The sequence below is a fragment of the Mustela erminea genome, chromosome 2, assembly GCF_009829155.1.
Source record: "Mustela erminea isolate mMusErm1 chromosome 2, mMusErm1.Pri, whole genome shotgun sequence".
Lineage (NCBI taxonomy): Eukaryota > Metazoa > Chordata > Mammalia > Carnivora > Mustelidae > Mustela > Mustela erminea.
In genome coordinates this window covers 72,553,752-72,568,343 of record NC_045615.1, presented here as the reverse complement: position 1 = coordinate 72,568,343, position 14,592 = coordinate 72,553,752, and the positions used below count along the sequence as shown (strand labels likewise).

At 32.5% G+C, this 14,592-nt stretch overlaps 1 pseudogene; it reads left to right on the top strand.

Annotated features, from left to right (window-relative positions):
• Positions 1-3,401: 3,401 nt before the first annotated feature.
• LOC116582226 overlaps positions 3,402-14,592 on the top strand; it is a 37,205-nt pseudogene continuing 26,014 nt past the window's right edge.

Below are 14,592 nucleotides of genomic sequence, written 5' to 3'. Positions count from 1 at the left end.
TTTTTTTTTTTATTGTGTTATGTTAGTCACCATACAGTACATCATTAGTTTTTGATGTAGTGTTCCATGATTCATTGTTTGCGTATAACACTGAATGCTCCAAGCAATCTGTGTTCTCCTTACTACTCATCACCAGGCGCACTCATTCCCTCACCCCCTTTCCTTCTAAAACTCATTTGTTTCCTGGAAATTTTCAAATCTGTTTCGCTTTAGCTTTGCTTTAGCATGGCATTACTGTCATTTACCCTTGTTATGCTAGCTTCATATCTCTATATTGGTCTCTCTCAGCATCTTTTCTTTTTCCTTTCTTCTTTTTTTTTTTTTGGCATGTAAAATTATATTATTTATTGAAAACAGGAAATACAGAAGTTTAGATTGAATGTAGTGATTATAACACTTTAAAGTTCACAATAATGGTTTCTAAGATTTCAGCAAGCTTTTTTTAGTTAAACAAAGATATATTGTGTTCTTTATATACTCAACTCTATAAATAAAGAGGTTAGCACTTTCAGGAAATTGTAATCAGTTAAATAAATAAAACATGTACACATGGAATTTAAAAAAGTAAAAAATAATGCATAGCTTTACCCAGTATATAAAGAATATAGGCATATATGTGTATATATATATATATATATATATATATATATATAGGAGTTAGCTAAATGAGTACATTAGAGGCAGAGGTGGCATCATGGAAGGACTTTAGAAAAGGCTGAATGTTTTGTCTTGAAAAATAAAATTTAGCATATCAGAAAAAGTACATAATATAAGGGGATATAAAATATAAAGATAAATGCTAATATAAGAAACTACAAATGGTTTAGTGAAGTATAAATTAAAAATGCGTAAATCAGTGGAAAAATAAATGAGATTACCATGTGTAGGTTACATGAAATATATAGAAAATACTAAAAAATCCACAAAAATCTATCAGAAATAATACATGGATTCAAATACAAAATCAATATACAAAAATCTGTTGTGTTTCTATATACAAATAACAAATTATCATAAATAGAAATCAAGAAAGCAAACCCAATTACAAATGTATCAAAAGGAATAAAATACTTCAGAATACATTTAGTCAAACAAATGAAAGACTCATATACTTTTAATTACAAGGTAATGAGGGAAGAAACTAAAGAAGACACACAAAAGTGGGCAGATAGTCCATGCTCATCGACTGGGAGAATTAATATTGTTAAATGTCCATACAACCAAATCAATCTACAGAATCAATCAATGCAATCCTTATTAAAATTCCTGGAATTTTTTCACAGATATAAACGAAATAATCCTAAAATTTCTATGGAAGCACAAAGGACCCTGGATAGCCAAAAAAATCTTGAGAAAGAACAAAGCTGAAGGCAACATACTTTTTGATTTAACTATATTACAAATGTATAGCAATCAAAATAGTATGGTACTGGCATAAAAAAAAAAGACACATAGATCAATGAAATATAAGAGATAACCCAGAAATGAACCCTCACATATATGGTCAAATTAATTTATGACAAAGGGGTCAATGATATACAATTGGGCCACTATTTTACACCATACAGAATATCAACTCAGAATGGATTACTTAAACATAAGGACTAAAATCATAAACTTCTAGAAGAAAACATAATGGGTGGCTCCTTGCCATCAGTCTTGGCAAAGATTTTTTTTTGGATTTTACATCAAATGCAAATGCAACAAAAGCAAAAATAAACATGTAGGACCACATCAAAGTAATAACCTCTGCCCAGCAAAGGAAACAATGAAAAGATAACTTCAGAATGACAAAAAAATTAAATCATACTTCTGATAAGGGACTAATATCCAAAATACATAAAGAACTCATACAAATAAGAAAAAAATATCTGATTAGAAATGGGCATTGAGGGGTCCCTGGGTGGCTTATTTGGCTAAATGTCTGCCTTCAGCTCAGGTTATGATTCCAGGGTCCTGGAATGGAGTCCTGCATTGGGTTTCTTGCTGAGCAGGAAGTCTGCTTCTCCCTCTGCCTGCTCTGTCTGCTCGGCCTATTCTGCTTATTGTTTCCCCTGGTTGGGCTCTTTCTCTCTCACTCTTCCTCTGACAGATAACTAAATAAAATCTTTTAAAAAATAGGCAGAGAACCTGAGGAGACATTTTTCCAAAGAAGATACTCAAATGGCCAAAAGAAGCATGAAAATATTCTCAACATTACTGATCATCAGAGAAATGAAAATCCTAAGCACAATGAGGTATCACCTCACCTCTGCTAAAATGACTATTACCAAAAATGACAAGAAATAATGAGTGCTGGGGAAGATGGGGAGAAAGGGAACATTGTGATGGGAATGTAATTGGTACAGCCATTATGGAAAGCAGTATGGAGGTTTTAAATTACTATATGATCTAGTAATTCTGCTTCTGAGTATTTATTAGAAGAAAACAAAATCAATATTTTGAAGAGATATCTGTGCCCCCATTTTTATTATAGAATTATTTACAGTAGCTGAGACATGGAAAAGTGTTTATCAATAGATGAATGAATAAAAATGAGCTATATATAATTTATAATAATATAATTTATAAGAACATATATATGTATATAATTTAGATACACACACCAAAAAAGTAATGCTGCCATTTGAAACAGCATGGATAGACCTTGAGGATGTTTTACTAAATGAAATAAATCAGAAAGAAAAAGAAAAACCACTATATAATCTCACATATATGTGTAATCTAATTTGAAAAAATACACAAAAGCTGAATTCATAAATACAGAGAACAAATTGCTGGTTGCCTTAGACAGAGGGGGTGAGGAAAGGATAAAATGAGTAAAAGGCATGAAATTCCAGTTATAAGACAAATGAGTCTTGGGGATGTACTATACAGCATGGTGACTATAGAAAACAATACCATATCGTATATTTGAAAGTTGCTAAAAGAGTAGGTTTTTTTTTTTAAGATTTTATTTATTTATTTGACAGACAGAGATCACAAGTCGGCAGAGAGGCAGGGAGAGAGAGAGGAGGAAGCAGGCTCCCTGCTGAGCAGAGAGCCCAATGTGGGGCTTGATCCCAGGACCCTGAGATAATGATCTGAACCAAAGGCAGAGGCTTTAACCCACTGAGCCACCCAGGCACCCCAAGAGAATAGATTTTTGTAGAAGTCTCATTAATAGAAAAAAAATGTAATTATGTATGGTGATAGATGTTAAACTTATTGTGATAATCATTTTGCAGTGTAAACATTTCACATAACATTATGTTCTATACCTAAAACAGAGTGTCACAATAAAAAATTGGTTATCAAATAGAAAAAATGAGATTAAAATTTGGCTGCAACCAAAGAAACTTTTATACCCTAAAAATATAGTTGTACTTCATTCTGAGGAAAGGGAAAATTTAAGTAGGACGATGGTAAGTGGTAAGTCTGTAACACATTACAAATACATTTCCCTGGTACAATTTAGTTGAAGGAATAGGAGAGATGACAATATGGAAAACCAGAGAAAAGTCAAGTAACAGTTTTCAAATTATATGTGAGAAATTCAGAATTCCTGAATTAAGGTACGGATTATTGATGAAGGAGAAGAAAGAATTCAAGTTTGCTACTTACTTCCAATAAGATTTTTAGAAACTTACTACATATTTAACTCTCAATTTCCCATTATATATAAGTAGTCTGACAATATTTTAGATATTTATGCTTTTTTAATAGTCATTCATATCTTTCTAGTTGTATACCTTTCATGTATTTCTCAATGTGGAATTTCAGAGGTGGGGCAGAGAAGGAAAATGGGAACAGGGAAGGAAAATATGAAACAAGATGGATTAGGTAGGGAGACAAACCATAAGACTCTTAATCTCAGGAAACAAACTGAAGGTTGCTGGTGGAGGTGGGAGGGTGGATAGGGTGACTGGGTTATGGACATTGGGGAGGGTATGTGCTAAGGTGAGTGCTGTGAATTGTGTAAGACTGATGATTCACAGACCTGTACCCCTGAAGCAAATAATACATTATATGTTAATTTAAAAAAATAATTTATGAGAAGGAATGGTTGCTGCGCAAGACTAGGAACATTTAATCTTATAAATAACTTTTTTAAACTAAAATAAATTATACATAATAAACATAATTTATACCATGAGGAAAAATATCTTGTCAAGAAAGAGATCATTGGGGGTTCCTGGGTGGCTCAGACATTAAGTATCTGCCTTTGGCTCAAGTCATGATCCTGGGATTGAGCCCCGCATCAGGCTCTCTGCTTGGTGGGAAGCCTGCTTCTCCCTCTCCCACTCCCCCTGCTTGTGTTCTCTCTCTGTCAAATTAAAAAAAAAAAGAAAAAAAGAAAAAAAAAGAGAGAGAGAGAGTGCTAGAGATCATTAAATGTGCTCTCAGAAAAAATGTGTTTTTTTTTTTTTTTCATTTAGTTGCAAGATATCACACTATGAATTTTCTGATCACCTACGTGGTCTCTTAACAGATACTCTTTTTCTCATTCCTTTTTTTTTTTTTTAAAGATTTTATGTATTTATTCAACAGGGAAAGAGAGAGAGAGAGCACAAGTAGTGAGAACAGAAGGCAGAAAGAGAAGCAGGCCTCTTGTGGAGCAGGGAGTTCAACACTGAACTTGATTCCAGGACCCTGGGATCATGATGTGAGCCTAAGGCAGCCACCGAACCTATTGAGTCACCCAGGCACGCCTTTTTTTCTCATTCTTCCATTTTTTGGCATAATAAATAATTATTGGATAAAAAATTATAGAAAGTTCTTGATACTTGGTCCTCGTCTCTTCTCTACTTACAGTCTTAGTAATCTCATTAAGTCTTACAGCTTTTATAAACCATTTCTAATGAATTCCATGTTATTGTTAACTTTTAATTTCAGTATATATCTATTTAACCAGAAACAGAAATTATCTAATTACCTACTCAACCTTTGCACTTGGCTAATAAAAATTTCAAATAAAACTTCTGGTATTTGTTCCATGAACCTACTAGATCTACAATCTCTCATATACCACTTAATGGTCTCCTAAGACCTAAAAACTTGCACATATTTATGGCTCTTCTCTACTATGTCTTATCTAATCCAGCAACAAATATTTATCTTTAGAATATATCTATCTTTAAAATATATCCAAAATTTAACCATGTTTTACCATTCCCATAGCTAAAATCACTGTCCAATAATAGTCTTTTGCATGGATTATACTATAAAACATCCTAACTGGCCTCCTGACTTCATATTCACACCACCATCACCAGTCCCCTTAGAGTTTGCTAACAATTCAGCATCCAGAGTAATCTGTCATCCATTTGAATAGTATTTATTGTGTAGCAGCTATTGAAGAAGCTCAAGTTAGATCATGTAATCTACAATCTTAAAAACTCTGCAATGACTTTTCTTTTCCTCATTACAAAAGATAAAGTTGTTATGATAGCCTACAATTAGGGTGACCCTCTGTCCTAATTTGCCCTGGAGAGTCACATTTTGCACCTAACATCCTGTAGAGTTAATAAATTAGTTATTCAGAAATGTCCTATTTTGACATCCTATCCCCTACTGCCATTGCTCTGACCTACTTTGCAGAAGACTTTTCGTTCTTATAACACACATGATATTCTTCTTCATAAGGACTTTGCTCTAACTATTAATCTCTGCTGAAGAATTTTTCCTTCAGATCTACAAAACCGATCCCAACTCCATCAAGTCTTTGTTCAAATATCATCTTTACCTTGAAGTTTACCCTCATCACCCTATTTAAAATTGTAAACTGATACTCCTTAACTGTCATAACATATTTTAATATATTTTTCCCATAGTTCTTATCATTTTCTACTACACTCTTTCACTTCTGTATTTACTATGTTTTTGTTCATGGTTTATATCTCTCCCATTTGAATATCACCTTCAGAAGAGTCAGTATAATTTTTTATCATTGTTTACTGATGTGACCCAGATACAAGAAAAGTATTTGAAAATTATTAAAGTAAATAACATTGAAATATTATAAACCCAGTTTGCAGAACAATGAGATGTCTATTTGATCATACTGCCTTCATTGTCTATAATGAGATAAAAATATATGACAATGGAATGCAAAGAATACTAACAAATAAAATGAGACTAAGAGAAGGTTGTTCTGGGTGAAGAAAAGGAAAATAGAACAGAAGTTGAGATTAGAACTCTAGGAAGGAAAAAAAAAAACTTTTTTTATGTTCTCTAATATTGAGGGGAGAAAATAAGTTCTTTGAGAGCTAAGACCTGTAGTGGACCTAAGGCTAACCTGATTCATAGATTCATACAGTTTTCTCTACACTTGTTATTGGGGAATAAGTAATAAAAATAATAAAATAATAAATATGTCCTCATAATAAATCAATAAAAATATGTCCTCAATGATTATCTATTGAGGTTTACATAATAATACACAAAAGTTGCACAGGAAAATGTTTATTAAAGAGCATTAAGTAAATTTCAGTTATTTTACATTAGTAAAATCAGGGTTATTATGCTCTGGATTTAGGAGAGTGGAAAGATTCTATGATGCTCTGATGATTTCTGTTTTGTCCATTGGAATTTTACAAATTTTATGTTGTCATTCAGCTGTCTTTTCCTATATCACACATAAATATTTGCAGGTGTACATCTAAAAGATAAAGATCTTTAAAAAATTGATACATATATGCTGTAATATGGCAGTTACAGCAGCTATAAAATGAACATATAGAAAATATATGTAGAAGTGTAGAAATACAGTGAAATACAGAAAACAAGTGAAATATAGAAAAACAATGATAAAGTTAAATGACATAGGCAAACATTGGCTCAACATGTTGGAGAGGACTAGGGATTGTTAGCAACTATGTTGTACTAAGAGTGCCTTCACTGAAGTTTCTATTGACATGGAAAAAAAAAAAGACATCGCAAGTGAATTATATTATGGTACTCCAGAGACACAAAGCCAATATATATATATATATATATATATAGTGATATATATAGATATATATATAATATAGATAGATAGATTCATATATATTTATATATATTATCTCTTATAGATGATGATAGATAGATGATAGATAAATGGTAGATAGATGAGAGATGATAGATGATAAATGGATGATAGATAGATAGGTAGATGATAGATAAATAGATAATCCACAACCTGGAGACCCCAGAAAGCTGGTAGTTTAGTTCTGAGAAACAGAGCACTGATAAGGTAAACACCAGTCTGAAGGCAGGGGAAGAATGATTCCAGCTCACACAATCAGGATGAGAGAGCAAATTCTCTACTACCCTGACTAGTGTTACTTACTTTTTCAATGAATTAAATGATAACTACTCACCATGGGGAAAGTAATCTCCTCTACTCTGCTCACCAATTCAAATGCTAATTGCATGCAGAAACATGCTCACAAACTACTGGAGGTAGTCTAGTCAAATATCTGGGATATTTGTGTAGTCAAATATCTGGGAACTCAGGTATTAAATCAAGTTGACACATAAAATTGACCACTATATGAATTATTACAGATTTCAGTAGTCACCACTGAGTAATAGCACAGTAGTCACAAAATTGGGGTTAGAATCAGTAACACCTATAGGCACCTGTGTGGTGCAGTCCGTTAAGCATCTGGCTCAAGTCATGATCCTAGGGTCTTAAAGCTCAAGCTCCACAGTTGAGCTCTGAGCTGATCCTGCAGTTTGCTTGAGATTCTCTGTACCTCCCTCTGCCCCTCCTGCTCATGTGCACTCTCCTTCAAACAAATAAATCTTCAAAAAAAATAATAAAAGAATCTATGGCACCTAATTAAGGCATGGTTGAGTTTTACCATTTGGAGGTAAACCAGAATTAGTTCGGGATGGATTAACATGCAAGTGAGAAAAAGAAAAAAGACCCAAACAAAAGAGTTCTTGGGCAAAGGAAACATAGTGAGAATAATTAACAACACTATTCATCAACATTCTGCTAATATTTATTTTTAGATTTGTTTGAATTCAGTGACTCTTTTTAAAATAAATCTATAAATATGTATTAAATTGATACTATCTTCATATTTCTATTAATTGAATTTGATTAGAAAAAGAGTAAGGATACTCACTATTGTAAATCGCCACACAAAATCATGAAAGTGTCTTCTAGAACATCACATTAGCAAAAGTGCTTGGATCAGAGAGAAAATTTATTTAGCTTGAGCCCCTTCAGCAGGATACAAACACGAGAGAGTTGGGATGGAAGATAGTGTGAATTGTCACTAGTAAACTCTAGCAAGTTATAGGTCTAGATGCTATCAAGACTGAATAGATTTAAAATCAGTTGCACTAACATCAGGTCAATTAAGTTAACTTGGATCCATAACAGTAAGTTTAAACTGACTTTAACAAAACAAAACAAAACAAAAAAAAAAAAAAAATGGGGAGTCAAGTAAATATATTAACCATAGGAAAAAAAAAAAAAGAACTTTAATGTGAGGTACACAAAATGTCTTCTTTTGATAAAAAGTACATTAGAATCAGCCTGACCTCCAGGTAAAATTATTTTTTACTTTTTGGGGCTTGACATTATGGTACAAGTCTCACCTTTCTATGAGGAAGGGATTACACTTAAACTTTAATATATCTGCTCAAAAGAGACACCATGACCAAGAGTAGAAAAATGTCACTGATTTCCTTAAAATCTGTGTTATACCCAAACCAACATATTTGAATCAGAATTGAAGGAAAGATGCACATTATTTGGTTATGAGATGTATAAATGATTATATTACCAATGATAAACCAATCACCAATAAAGTTCAAAGTTCTAGATATTCATACAATATAGGTAATTAGATATCTAAAAATCTAATATATTCTGTAAGAATTTCATGCTTAAAATAGAAATGTTTTCCTTTGCCCTTTATTATTTTCTTGTTTTATTCCTATCATTTAAATACAATTTAATAAAATGGAAAGTATTAAATTGAAAGATAGATATTTTGGAAAAACCTCAATACTTCTAATTTAGCTCCCTTAATAGATGACTGGTCAGACTCTACTAGTATATCCATGTTGATTAACAATCTGATCACTCTCTGTATTCTTTGAGGAACAGTATTACCTCTGTAACTCTGTAAATAAACTAGTACTTTGCTGGTTCCAAGGAAATGTATGCATTTTCATCCCAAATTGATTATTTATGTATTCACTCCTGTAGAAAATCTTTGAAAACCAATTCAAAGGTTAACTAGTACAGATGAATAAATTAATTTACTTTAAAAAACTTAGAAGCTCTGTATTAATGACATATTTAAAATATATTATATATCCTTAAATTTAAATGGTCCATAAAGTAGATCATTACTAGGAAGAAATTCATTAATATGTATATAGTAATAAGATCATTACCAGAGACGAAAAGAACTAAAATTGCATGATTAAAGTACTCATTGAAGGACTAAATAGTATAGTATTAAAGAGATTATTGAACATTTCTGAAAGATACATTTCATTTTAAGGAAATATATGAGAAAATCTAGTAACTTTAGGCAATTCTCTAAAAATAGTTAAAATAGCTACCAAGATTAACTAGCACAGTTTTTTCTTTTCCACAGAGAATAATTTACATTCAACTTCTCTACTAAAGTTAAACTGAGAGAAAATACAATAATGCAGACAGACCACTGATCTGGAAGTCAAAAATGTGAACTCAAATTCTAGAATATCAAAATCTAAGTTTATGACCTTGTTCCAAGATGCCTAATTTTTCATTGTTTAACTTCTTCGTCTTCCATATTATAATATATGAGGAATATATTGTAGATTTTGAATACCCAGAAGTATTAAAAGTGATATAACAATGTATATGAAAAAGTGCTTAGAGTTTTTCCAATAGAACCCAGTCTTTTTTTTTTTTTTTTTTTTTAAATTTTACTTATTAGAGAGAGAGCGCATCAGTAGGAGAAGCATCAGGCAGGGGGAGAAGCAGCCTCTCCTGCTGAGCAGGGAGGCCGACATGGGGTCCATCCATCACAGGATCCCAGGATCATGACCTAAGCTGAAGGCAGCAGCTTAATGACTAAGCCACCCAGCATCCCTCTTGCCCCAGGCCTAGTATCAGTCATTTTACAACAAGCCCTGGTTCCTTTTATAGGATATCGGTATTAGAAACTATTATCTGAGTCTATGTAGATACTATTGCTACTAGGTTGAAACCCTAACTTCTAAAAAGACAGTAATTCTACAAAAAAAGATAAGCGATACTGTGTCATTGGCAGGGAAGTTGTCTTCAATTTTAAAAATATCAAAATGGTTTGTCATGAAATTTACGAAGAACCTTATTTAGAAGACAATAAAAGCCCTAGGCAAAAGAATAATATTTACTTTAAAACAAAACTTGACTTTAGATATTTGTTTCTAACATTTTACTTACATTCATAAACGGAAGTAAGTACACAACTTGATGAACTGTCACAAACTGAACACACTCATGTAACTACCAGCCAAATGAAGAGAGAGATGCTTCCAAGTAACTGCCTGGGGCTAAACGCACCTTTCTTTCTTTCCAGGTATGTCACCACATTTATCCTACATTCTTGGTGCTTCAGCCACCCTGTGCCTAGCACTACATTCCCATTTCCTGCAAAGTGGAGCTCTGGCAGCTGTCAGCTACACACCTGCAGGTCATTATGAGATAACAGACAAGATGAATTCAGTATTTGAGCAGTTCACCAAATGAAATTCTGTTGTTTTTTACACACAAAGTGGTATATCCTATAGCATGGTCTGACTCTGTTTAAACATTGTGAATTCTTTAGCCACAGCTGTATGAACTTCAGCTGTGATCACAGATCAGACTTGATCATCCCTTCTCTACCTAACTGGAGAAGAGTGAGGTAAAAAAGAAAAAAAAAAAAAAAAAAGGCACCATTTGAGTAGATTATGTGGTTCCCCGTTTTGGTGCTCAGCTTCTCAATATTCACAAGTAGGTTAGTTTGATTCCCTTCCTGAATAAAAGAACAAAGCAAAGACTGAATCAGATGTTTTATTTTATTTTTTAAAGATTTTTTATTTTTTATTTGCTTAACAGAGAGAGAGAGAGATTACAGGTAGGCAGAGACACAGGCAGAGGGAAAGGGGGAAGTAGGCTCCCTGCTGAGCAGAGAGTCTAATGCTAGGCTCAATTCCAGAACCTTGACACCATGACCTGAGCTGAAGGCAAAGGCTTAACCCACTGAGCCAGCCAGACACCCCTGAGTCAGATATTTTAAAAGCACACAAATGATAGGGGGGGAAAAAAAAAGATTAAGCAGTATTCAGTATTGAAAGTTAAAGTGATTATGAAAGTCAGAATTACAAACAACTTTTTGGCAATAATTGCTTAACAATCAAATTCCTATAAAAGTTCCCGTGGTTGCTTCTATTTTCACACATTTGCTCTTATCACAGACTAATCTTAACTCCATGTTTTCCAGACTTCATACACCTGAATTACTGTAAAGGAGTGAAAATTTTATGGTATGAAAATTTTATGGTATGAATTTTCAGCAGACATAGATACTTCTTAGGGAAGAAAATAATCTTACAAGCAGTCCCTTGAATATGCATTTTGGAAAGGCGGCATAGTGGATTGAATAGTGGTCCTCAGAACAGTGGCCTGTTTCCTAATCCTTTGAACCTGTAAACAGGACTTTATTTGGAAAAACAATCTTTGAAAGTCTAATTAAGTTAAAAATCTTAAGATCACCCTAGATTACTCAAATACCCTAAATCATGTATTTTACAGCCCTAAAACAATAATAAATGTTTTTATAAGAGATAAAAGAGGGACAACACAAGACACAGAAAGAAGAGAAGGTCATGTGAAAATAGAAGAAAGTCTGGAGTTATGCACCCACAAGTCAACGAATTCCAGAAGCCACCAGAAGCTACAAGAGACAAGGAAGAAATATTCCTTAGAGCCTTTAGAGGAAACATGGCCTTGCAAACACCTTGACTTTGGATTTCTATTCTCCAAACTGTGAGAGAATAAGTTTACATCGTTTTGAGCCATTTGGTTATGGTAATTTGTTATGACAACCCTCTAAAATTAATACAGGAGGAAAGACAAAAGGATTTAAATAGATATAACAGGGACACCTGAATGGCTCAGTAAGGTAAGCATCTGACTCTTGATTTCAGCTCAGGTATTGATCTCAGGGTTGTGAAATTGAGTCCCAATTCAAGTTCCACACTCAGAATGGAGTCTGTGTGAGACTCTTCTCTCTCTCTGCTTCTCCTGCTTATGCTCCCTAAATAAAAAATAAATACATGATTTAATAAATGTATGTAACAGTCAACAGAATTAGGAGAATAGCTAAACTGATGGTCAAGACAAATGAGGGAAAATACATTGTGTGCTTCTTTTGAAGAAGAGAAAGGAAAGAAAGAAAAACAGGGAATATGAAAGCAGAATAAGAGGAAATGTACTAAAATGAAGGGTCAGTGAGGGACCAGAAGTTTTTACTAGACATATGTTTACAAAGAAATCCATTGTCTTCCTTATTTTACTGTCAAGTTGCCTTGAATTTTAGTATATATTGTTTCACTCAATAAAAAAATATGAAATTGTATATATGGGTGGATTTGGGATAGATTGGAAAAGGAGCTTTGATATCTGGATTAACAAGAATCAAGGCCGTGACCAGACTAATGCAAGCAGATACACAGAGTCTGAGGAGAATTTAAAGATAAAAAATGCTCAAGAATTCAGAGAAATATTAGGGAGTTTTCAGATCTCCTATGATTTGAAATCACTACAGTTTAACATTCACAATGTTATATTATCCTCCTAGTGCTTGTAGATTATAGTTTGATGAGTGCTGAGCTACTCTCCCAGAATTAGACCTGTGGTTATCTATTTCTGTACTTGTTTGCCAACTTGCTCTGCTAGGAAGGTAAAATTTAACAAGAAGAAGACAGGGCAAATGTTCCATACTTATTACTTTGAATATTCTACTCAATAGAAGGTAAGTGAGAATAAGAAAAAATTCTAGTCGTCTTTCTTTTTTAAATTCAATTAGCCAACTTATAGTACATCATTAGTTTCAGATGTAGTGTTCAATAATTTATCAGTTGTGTGTGCCTTATTTTACCTGTAATAATCCATAACCTCCCTTGTGGCACTTCTGAGAATGCAAAATATTCATTTGCTATGATAAGGATTTGATAACCAGGGCTCACAAGGAACCATTTACTGTTATTCAAATTAATGATTGCTGACAGCAATTGTTTTAACATAAACACCCCAAAACAAATTTAAACACCAAGATTAAAAACTTTAATTAAGAACACTTCCTAGAATCCTATTTATTTAAATTTCACATTCAAAAGGAAAAGTATCCTACTTTAAAAGTTTGTTTTATGTATTTTGAAATGATATTTGGGAAAGGTCAATTTTAGATGGTAAAACATGACAAAACTCCTATAATAAACACAACCTAGGTGTGTAAACCTGGTGATTCACAGACCTGTACCCCTGGGGATAAAAATATATGTTTATAAAAAAATTAAAAAAATAAAAAAATAAATTAAAAAAAAAAACACAACCTAGCTTACATCTCAAAATATTCTTTAAATCTGGAGATGAATACAGGACGTTTTTAAACTGTTTTTAAACTGTTTTAAACTGTTGAATGATAATGAAAATTTTCTCTGACTCGAGGCAAGAAATAGTGTTATTTTCAATGATTTGTCTACTCAGCTGGTGCAATAAGTATTATAATTTTCTACGGGAAAAACAAATACAGAGTGTGACACATTAAAGCCAATTAATACTATTGTCTATTAAATTGTATTGAAATATTTTTTGATTAACATATTTTTCTAATTATTTATATTAGTGGTTTTCTTTTTTAGATGAAGCATAACTCTTTAGTTACTTACGCAGTAGACCCTGGCACACTGGCCAAGGATAAAGAACTGAACAGTATTATGTATGGAATATAAAACTCTGCATATTATAAAATGAAAGATTTTGGAGACATAAAGATAAACTTTACTCATAGAGTTTAGATAATTATTTTATGTGATCATTACACTTAAGTACAAATTAGGATGCTTAGGGTGGTTACTTATGAATGGTTGGGAAGAGTGTTTACAACTACAGGAACATGGTTTCACAATAAATTTGTGTTGTTCCTTTTTGAAAGTATGATGATAATCCTAATTATTTGATTTGTGGAGAAGTTTTATACACTTAAGTCATAACTTAGAATTTTTTTTTTGTAATTTGAAGTAATTTACATTTATTTTCATGTATTTTGGTTTCTTAGTCCTTTGACTTCTTTTTTTTTTTACCTCTTCTTCATTACTAATACATTTCCTTTTAATTCCACCACTCCAAATACCTTTGAATTTATCATTGACCAGATTTTATTATACAAAACCCTCAAACTTCAGCTTCCCAAATTTAAACCAAAAACATTTTCCTATCCCAGCTACTCAAACATGTTAACCACAATTTTTAAAATCCTCTCTTAATTCCTCAATCCATTACATTCTCAACTTTCTGATGACATTTTCTATACTTATTTATCATTTAGACTCAGTGTCCCGTAAATAAAATCATCTTTTGAA